This window comes from Pygoscelis adeliae, unplaced genomic scaffold (genome assembly GCF_000699105.1).
Source record: "Pygoscelis adeliae isolate BGI_AS28 unplaced genomic scaffold, ASM69910v1 Scaffold67, whole genome shotgun sequence".
NCBI classification, from domain to species: domain Eukaryota; kingdom Metazoa; phylum Chordata; class Aves; order Sphenisciformes; family Spheniscidae; genus Pygoscelis; species Pygoscelis adeliae.
The window spans coordinates 2,772,787-2,782,533 of record NW_008825271.1 but is presented as its reverse complement, the minus strand read 5'-3'; positions in this window follow the sequence as shown (position 1 = coordinate 2,782,533).

Below are 9,747 nucleotides of genomic sequence, written 5' to 3'. Positions count from 1 at the left end.
GACCCCAGGCCAGGCAGCCGGCAGCTACCACTTAGGTGCCGAGCGGGAAGAGGAGGCACTCGCCTGTGTGAGAGCCTGGGCTCGATCAGAACTGTGCCGCCACTGAAAATGTCACCACAAAACCTGCTTTCAGCCAAGTAACATTAGCGGGGCTGTGGGGAAAATCGCGAGCGACTCTTGCCCTCGCATGCTTAAAGGTTAACAGAGCCAGCCAGCATGGCATGGAGTCAAGTCAGTCAGGCAAAACAAATCCCTGTGCCAAGGAAGCCTCCGACGGCATGGCCAGACGTGCCAGGGCCCAGCAGAGCACGACGCGGTGTAATACGCAGCCTGAATTTAAAAAGTGTGAAGCGGTGTAAACATAACCCTCCTGTGATTTTCCATCTAGAGATACGTTGGTGAAATACGAGGTTAAAGCGAAAAGAGGGGGGGAACGACACCCCACACAGCTGGTGACTGCCAGCAGTCCCATCATGGCAGCGGCGGGAAGAGGAATTCATTCCCCCAGCTCCCGGTCATCGCAGGCTGGAAGCAGTGTTTGTCCTAGAAATTTAAAGCACATTTCAAAACAGAACTGTGGGGTTGTGGTGTTTCAAATGTTTGACCCTTTTTTGTGGAAGAAAAGCACAAACACACATGCTTATTTCTGTATCTGCTCAGATGCAAGCATTGCTCAGCAGGACCTTAGCATCGGGGTAGGAGCAAAGGTCTTTGGAAAGTGCCTCTCAGAAATATCTGCCTCTGGTACAGCGACAAAAGAAAGTCTGTCCAGGTAGAGAAAAAGGGAGGAAGAAGAACATTTTATCGAGCTTGCCATCAGAGGGAAAATGCTACCTGCAGATTTGAGTTTTCATTCACAATTTATTTTTTATTAAGTACTGCAATCAGAATCTCCTTCATACTAAGTTTCTGTTTTCCTCTCTAAGCTAGTCTAACCCAAAATGATTACTTTCCCAGTTTGTGAGTTTACAACAGAAAGTTAGACTATGGCATTAGTGTTTCCTTTTAAGTCTACTATGGGACTCTCAGAGTGAGCTGATGTAACATCCTCCTCCTCTATCCCCGTCTCTGCTGTAAGCCTCTAACATGCTTTTCACATAAATCACACACAGCTCTCTTCTTCTTAGTCCTAATGGCAGCTTCACAGTAAAACCCAATGGCATCCTTCAAACTGTAATCTGGAGAGTGAACGATGAGAAACTGCAACTCCCTGGAGACTTTGGGGGTGAAGAGTTCAGACACGAACCTGCAGTGAACAGCGGCTACAGCATTAAGGCTTTTATAAATGTATGTTGAGAGGCAGCAGGTACATTCTCATTCTATAAAAAGCAAGACCAGAAGACAAGCACTAGTGGCAGCAGCCCCAGAGCCAGTATTCTGGCTGGAGTACAGTATTTTTCCACCACAGTTGTTTATGAGAGCTAAGAAAGTCACACTTCTATTAAATCACTGGAGCACTTGCGGCTGTGACATGCTGGTAACTTTTCTCTGGGTTAATAAAGACAATTCTGTCCTTGCTTAAAGTCTTGAGACAGCTGTCTCCTATGTGGCAGAAGAATGGAAACTGGACTGAAGCTTCCTCAACGCCGTTGTCCCTTCCTAACTTTTTCTCATCAGCACCCCACAGGGCCAGCCTCCCCTGTGCAGGGCAGAGTAAGATTTACCTGAACTTTTCCTTAACCCCAGCCTAGAAGTAAGTGGATTCCTTCCTGCACCTTCCACCCTTCCCACAGAGACATGTTTCTATATATCCTGATCTTCCTCCTCTCCCTTCACTGAACCACCAGCCTTCAGGATGACTGTTCAAAAGAAAGGTGTGATGAATGGGGAACACCAGTACGTACTTCTGGCACCACAGAAATCAGCCAAGACGTGCTGTGGTATTTGACTGTAGGTTGCACACTACTCAGGAAACAGTCGCTGTTTTCCTATAAGCAATTCAGAAAAACCCTTAGAAAACAAAAAGTCAGAAGCAGTCATGCCTGTCACAGAGAAACAAAAAACTCCCAATACCCAACAACAAAAAAGCACACTTCTGTATAAGATTCCCATTATGCTATTTCATGTTCTCTGGCTAAGGTGTTGCATCAAACCACTGTCTCTTCCCTTTTCTACTCCTGAGGAATTTTATACTGCATGGGCAGTACAACTGCCAGGATGCATATTTATGCAACTTGTCATAAGTATGTCTAGAGCCATGAGAGCTCAGATCAGAGCAAACGCATTGTGAAAGACTGATGAAAAGTCTATGAGACCCACAAGTTGAGTATCCCTAGCTTTTATGACATACCATGCCTACCTACCTTTGGTCACACAGTTGTTTCCTATACTTCTCAGCTACGCTGTTATCATCTGTGTGCAAGAAGCGCTCGATGGCTTTTTAACATGCCTATCTTTTAAGGGGGGCCAACAGAATACATTCTCTGGCTGAGATACACACTTCCATCCTCTACTCTCTAATTCCATGTAACAGCTAAAAGCTAATGTAAAAACACTTGCAAAGGAGAGGCTAATAAAATCACGCAGTGAATCAAGAAAGGAAAAAAATATTTTTTTTTCCCTTTCCACTTGTTTACAAATAAGACGTTTAACCTCAGATGTTGAAACAACATTCCCAGAGGGGAAGAACAGCTGGGGTAGTGTTAGAAGTTCAAAGGAACTTCCTCATGGCATTTCTGTGAATAATCCCATTATCTCTGCTATGCAACATGTTGCTTTAACCTGACTATTATTCATCATTTCCACTGTGACATCAGAATTCAGCATTCATTTCACAACAGCCTGCATAAAAAGAGGCTGCTGTGAAATAAATGTCTACTGCCAGCTCTGGCATCCTTGAACATTACTCTGTTCTCTCCTGGCTAGCCCAAGTAGCCAGCGACAGGACACTTGCCGTGGCCTTCCAGGGCACCCAAGAAAAGGCCAGTCCAACTAAATGTGGGGCATACTTCAGTGACCAGCATGGTGTCAGACCTGGCAGCTGCAGGTGAGAGAAGGAGACAAATCAAGAAGCATGCAAGAGCAGCTAGAAATTGCCAGACCAATGCATCTGGCTGACAGGTTTCTCTACCATTGTGTAACTAACTGGAACTTCTCATCCAAAAAGCAATAACAAGACACCTTTTTTTTTTAAAAAAAAGCATGCGATAAAAAGCACGTGATTGACTTCGATTGAGACATCTATGTGAAGTATTGAGGTATTACTGAACTGGTTTGGCTCAGTAAAATACAACTATAAGGATAAGAAACCAAGGAAAAACAAATAGCTATCAAATAGCTGAGTACAAAATTAATGTATACTTAAGCAGCGGGGTTACCAGTCTACTGAATCAACGAGATGGAGACAGTCATACTAATTACAAAATTACTTAAAATAATACCAGGCTTCTTCAGGCTTACCTAATTACGAAGTTAAACATGTCCATGCAAAACTGTTTGACATTGGAGGATTTGGTGATCTTAAGTAATTTTGCTGTGCAGAGAAACAGTACCATTGCAGGACTGTGTGATAATTTAGGTTATGATCCAGGGAAAGCTAGATTTTTAAAACAGCAATAGAGTACCAGGAGCAGGAGTGCTGCTGCTGCCACCCCAGCTCCTGCTTGTAGCACAACACAGAAATGTCACCCCCCTCCCCAAACCAAAACTATATCACAAGCAATTAACTTTTGCCCAGGCAAATCGCTATGCCTGCATGAAGTCATACTAAAAATCACGGTGGTTGGTAAATGTATGTGGGAGAGTAAAAGCACAGAGCGTGTTACACAATTTCTGCCTAAATGCCTAAATGCAGTGCAAGCTGCCCAACAGCCAAATTACTCCTGAGGATTTTACTCCTCAGTAACACAGCCTACGCCTGCGTTACAAAGAAAGACGCGCAGAGGCTGGCGATGGCGCCAGCACTTGGGCTCAGCCTGCCAGCAGTAAGGGCTAGCAGCAGGGCCCCGCATCCCGCTCACCCAGGTGCCGGCACAAAATAAACATAAACAAATAAACTAATAAACAAACTTCTCCAAGCAGTCAGGCAAAATGCTGCCTTCTCCCCCGCCGGCTCCAATTTGATCAGCTTTCTGTGTATCTTTGCTTGTTAACAATAGTGCCTGCCCTTCGGTAACACTAGACCAAAATAGACTGGGTTTTGGAGACAAAAGAAGGATGACTTTCCCCAAGATGTTGCTCTTGTAAACAGGTTAAACGTCTTAAATATCTAAAACTAATGTAAATGGGGGTCTTTTCTGTTTTTTTTTGCTTTTGTGAACAAATACATGGCTACCTTGCACTTCTGCATGAAAACCGGAAAGTGAAGTGGATTAGAAACTAGTTCGTTTTTCACTTCACAAAGGGAGAAAGACCAAAAGCCACCGGGCAGCACATGGAGGACAGAAAATTTAAACCAGCATTTCTGAGAGCTCTTTCACTGAAAGATGGGTCAGGGCTTTGTTGTGTGGCTCTTTTCCAATGTAAACCCTACAGAAATGGCAGGATGAATTTTGAATGTCTTCACAGCACCGTTGCCCTTCAAAGCAGGGGAAGATGTAGGGAGAAGGAGAAATCTGATACGAAAGTTATGATCATAAAGTAAAAAAACAAATTCTTGTTCTTGAAACACAATTTACAGTTTAATCAAGCCGGAATACTGTTGTTCTGCTGCTCAACATTATCTGGTTATTTATGACATCCCACTTTATTTATACAAAAATTCCTTTAGGAAAAGTCAGTATTTCCTGGAGGCACTCATTACTACAGGTGACTTCTCTGAACGTAGAATACTCTGAACGATGAGTACTTCATCGTATAAACGGTGCTGCAAAAGAAAGCACAGAAATAACCAGTGGTGATAAATAGGAAAAGGATTTATAAATAAATTATTTTTTATTGCAGGTAAACAACAAAGAATGTCCAGTACCTACATTTTGATATAGTATTTTACAGGTGGGGGGGGGATTTTTTAAAGTTTATGGCTTCTGGTACTTGAAGTTTCATTTTCTTCCTCTCCTCTCCTTCTTTGCTTTCCTTCCACCCCCCAGATAACTGTAAACAAAAATTTCATCAAAGTGCTGCAGTGTTTGATCTCTGTAGCGCTCCCACATCCTGGAGCAGACCTGCGAGAGTGATTAGAGCTATTCACAAAGATATCAGTGGTCCCAAACTGCTGATGAAAGGGTGTATCACCTCATAACGTGGATGATGCAAGATGGGATTTTGGGTGCTCAAGTCCCTTTCAACCCCAGTATATGTGCAAGGCCTAAGAAAATGCTGGCTAAATGAATGGCTGAGTATGCTAAACACTTGTCCTTATCTCAGAAGGAATGGGACGCTTCATTACAGCAACATAAAGAAAATAAATATATATGTGACATAGTATTTTCTACCAAAACCTTTCAGGGGCTGCCCATTGCTATGTTATGAAAGGTAGGCTGTTACTCATTTCAGCCAAGCTGCCAGCCACTGCCAGCTAAACATCAAGTTCTGCAGGGCAAGGGCCTGCCCCAGCCACGTTTTAGCCTGGATTTCTTCCCTTGGCCACTTGGAGCAACATTTGTGGGTATATGATGACTCTTGACGTTGAAAACAGAAAATAAAGCAGCTTATGTAAGTTTAGAATTGGTTTAGCTGACTAAATCAATAGTCACCTATTCGCTGACTAATCATTAGCTCACTAATCTCTACTTAGTGACAAATTCACACAGGTGTTTTTGAAGAGAGGTTTTGCCTCTTGCTATTGCTACAATGATTTAAAATTTGACATGGAGTTGCAAGGAGCTCAAGTGGTTTATGTCCAGCTACGTCGTGGAGATGTTTTAATTTCAACAAAGATAAGAAACAGAATTGTTTCAGACCCAAGCTTCCCTCAATAACAGCAAAGCAGACCACCAGCTATTATTTACGAATTAATGTATCTTACCAGTATGCATGCTCCAAATAATAGCAACAAAACGAGGTCCCTGAGTGGGCAAGGATCATGGAGATTCAGTCCTGCAGGAGAAGCAGCCTTTTCATACCTGGCCTAAACTCGTGCTTGCATCTCCATCTTGTGGCAAAAGAGAATTGTTGCAAGGCAGCGGAAGAAAATGACACGCTGTGGCCTAGAGAAACCACGGTTTCACAGTCAACCAGCCAGTAGGGATGCATAAGGCACGTCCTCTTGGCTCGGTTACTGCTGTCATGCAGTTTCTAAACTCACACCGGGTCTCCTGCCTCCTGCCACATCAATAAGAGGGGCCCAAGGAAGATCCTGTCTTGGTCAAAAGGAAAAAAAAAAGTACTAGTTTCTAAAATCTCAGCAAAATTGCTTTCCAAAGACTTTCTTTTGGTTGGTGTAGAAAGGGTCTTCATTCCAGCACTGTGCCAACCAGTTTAGGAAATCTGCTTGCCATACTTTAGGAGCAACATCCTCACCTCAATCCCTTCTTAGCAGGGGAGACCTGAGCTTAAGTCCACTAATTTCATAGACCACTGGTAAGTTTTGGATCAGGGCTATAAGTAAAACAGGAGGTAAGAGGCGTGGGCTGCTGTGGAGATCAGAACAGGGAATAGGTCCATTTTTCCAGAAGGCACTTTCTTGAGAGACTAGTCCTATGTTTGCATAGCAAAGCCTTCCAGACCGGGGCTTGCATGCTCAGGCTGTACACACAACCTTGTTATGAAGATTGTATGCACACTGTTTCTCTCTCAAGCCAGTTTCTAGTTACTAGAAGTTATAGTGAGAACTGACACTGATGATTACATGATGCTACATTTTCACAGTGTACAGTACATCAAAAGCATCCAGTATTATTTTGGAGGTAGACTACTTGGCCATTCCCAACTTTTTTTTTTTGGTCCTTAGCTTTTAGGAAAGTATTTTTTGTCCTTGGTGATTGATATACTTTTACCAAAGTTCTTTCCCTTTATTTTTTTGGCAGGTCTGATTTGTCAGACAGATCTTTAAATGTACATATCAGTTTGGGAAGGAAAATCTTAGGGGCTACAAAACAACCAAGAAACCAGCCGAGCATTGCCAGCAGAGCCATTGGCACGCCGCTGCCGTGGCAGTCTCAAGACACTCATTGGTTGTGGGTGTCTCACTTTGAGCACACACATTTTAATACCCCCACTGCACAGATTTTTTCACCTCCGAGAGACAGCCATATTTCAGAATGGTTAGTACTTATGCTGGGTGATGTATGTGGTCGCACTGACCCAGAGCAGAGAAGCGCAGCGTGTTGTGTCCCAAACATCACAGAGTTGTGTGTTTTACCCAACATCAGCTGCTGGGACATTTTATAAAGAACTCAGAAGTGAAGGAAACAGTTGAAATATGGAGGCATGGGAAGGTCAGAGTGCCAAAAAATGTAACAAGCCTACAGCAGAATAATAATACTTCATTGGAAACCCTGTGAGAATGGTGATGAGCTTTACAAACAGATAAGCAACGTTTGTCCCCTCTTTCCCCATCTCAGCCCCCACCTCAGGCTGTGAGTCAACCGTAACAATTAAACTGCTAAAGATCAACAGCTCTACAAGGAGAGAGAATGGCATCGCTACCCTATCCCACAGTGAGCTACAGGGTCCTAAGAATGATGCTTGGTGAAACCTGCATACACTTTTAAAACCAGGCAGATCCAGGCAGCAGCTGGCAGCACTGCAGCATGCTTAAAGATATGTAGGATCCCCATGGGACGAGTGTGGGAGCCTGTGCTGCTGTTAAGACACACTTCTGGGGCTATTAACGGGATATCTACCCTATTCCAAAGCCCTCAAAAATTTCAGCCTGTATTTCCTGGCCTAGAAACCCAGCATAATCCAGCCTCTGTGGCTGGCTACACCCCCAGTGCAGGCCAGGAGCCCTGGTTTAGAGGGATCGAGACCCCACTAGAATCCAGCTGTGAACAGTCTTGTGTGAGTTCAGCTAACACATGGTAATGAGGCAGCCTTAGCCAGAAGTGAAGATTTAGACTTAAGTAAGTCAACTGAAAAGAGAATCCGAGCTCTTGAATCTGGGCTGGACTTTGCAAAAAGGTTGCAACACAGCCCAACACTATTTTGAGAGTGCCAGTCACTCCAGGCAACTATCAGAAAGCAGGGAAGAGTTTCCAGGATTCCCCAGGGAGATGAATGGAAGGGAAGAAAAAATGGGAGGGCAATAAATGTTTTTTTTTTGCTACCATATTTTGGTAAGGGAAACATCTCCAATATTTCATATTAAAAATGTTCATCTTTCAGTGACCACCTACATGCAGCAGACCAGGTTAATTTTTTTGCCTGGAAATTTCATTTGTTATGTGTGTGAGCTTAATCTCACAGCCCTTTCTCAGGCAAAGCTGTCAGCTACGTCCCCACTGCTGCCTGCCCAGGAGATGGCTGGCAGCAAAAGCAACACAAGGCAGCAGCGCTGGCTGCGCACAGCAGTCAGGATTTTATGGTCTTCAGTAACTTTGTTTTTCATTGCCTTTCTGCACTACAGATGTAAAAGCCCAGGCTCTCCCATCAAAGAAGCTACTCCCCAGCATCCCTGGAGACTTCCCTGATTTTGCTGACATAACTAATGCCCAAAACCCCCTCAAAATCTACCAAAACTATTCAGTTCGTTTGCTGAGGATTTTGCAATGAGGGAAACGTAGCCACAAAACACAGACCTTTGCCCTGACTGTTGCAAGTGAACTTGGTGGCCTCAAAGATGAGGCACCAGCTGGCAAATTTCTATGAGTCGTTCACCCCCTTTCAAGTGTAACTGGGGTAAAAAAGTACTTGCACATGTCTCCCAACTCAAAATATTGTTAAGTCTTACCCAGAGTGGACTGTGGCTATAAGCTTCTATTAGTTTGTCAGAAAACTTTGTTCTTACTGGCTTATGAACATTACAAAAGGTGTGTTATGAGTAGATGTTGCCTCAGAAGAGGCTATGAATCATAGAGCCAAGCCAAAGAGGCAACAGAAATCACATGTCCCTTAATGCAGGGTGAAGTGAAGCATGATCAACAGGAGAGAAATGTGTGGGCTGGGCCTAACTAAAACTCCTACACATTTGGTGTTTTTTGCTGTTGTCTTGAAAATACAAGTCTGTGTAAATAACAAAAAAGTCTCTGAGTACCAGCCTGCAGAAAGCCACATCTGATGCTGCTAAAGGATCCTGCCCATTAATTTGCATAAGCAGAGAAGCCCACAAGCCAGGATTTGGGCACTGGAGATGAAAACCACTCAAGAGGGAATTTGCACTTAGGCTCCGTGGTGCAAACATACAACACTTGCATTAAATCTGACGTTACTTTAGGAATCTCTGGTCTATCAGGAGTTTGTCATTGCCCAGAAGGAGAGCAAAAGTCAAGTTGGTAAAGCTCTGAGGTCTTATTGTAGCTACCCAGCTGCTCTGCAGAGCATAAGAAGGGAGATCTTGTGTTGGCTGCTGTTGCCCTATGAGTTGTTTTTATTTATATTTTTAATTTATCAGGCATTTACCAAGTGTGTAAAATAGGCACTTTGAGAATGAATGCCATTTGACAAGTTGATTTACTGTAAAAGTCAGCATCTCAGCTGAAGTCTGCTCAAATGGCCTTCAAAAAGGAACTGTAACAAAACCCTTGATTACCTGTTCTGGTTGGAAATTGTGCATCCTGGAGCCAAGCAAAACTCAGAGTTGTACCAGAGGCAAGTTTTGCAAATCTGATTTTGTCCAGGTTTTACAGACTTCTTTACTGGGCTTGTTCACTGCCCTGAAAGCTAGTACCAAGGAAAGATCTGGAGCTCAGCAGAGCTGGTCAGGGAAAG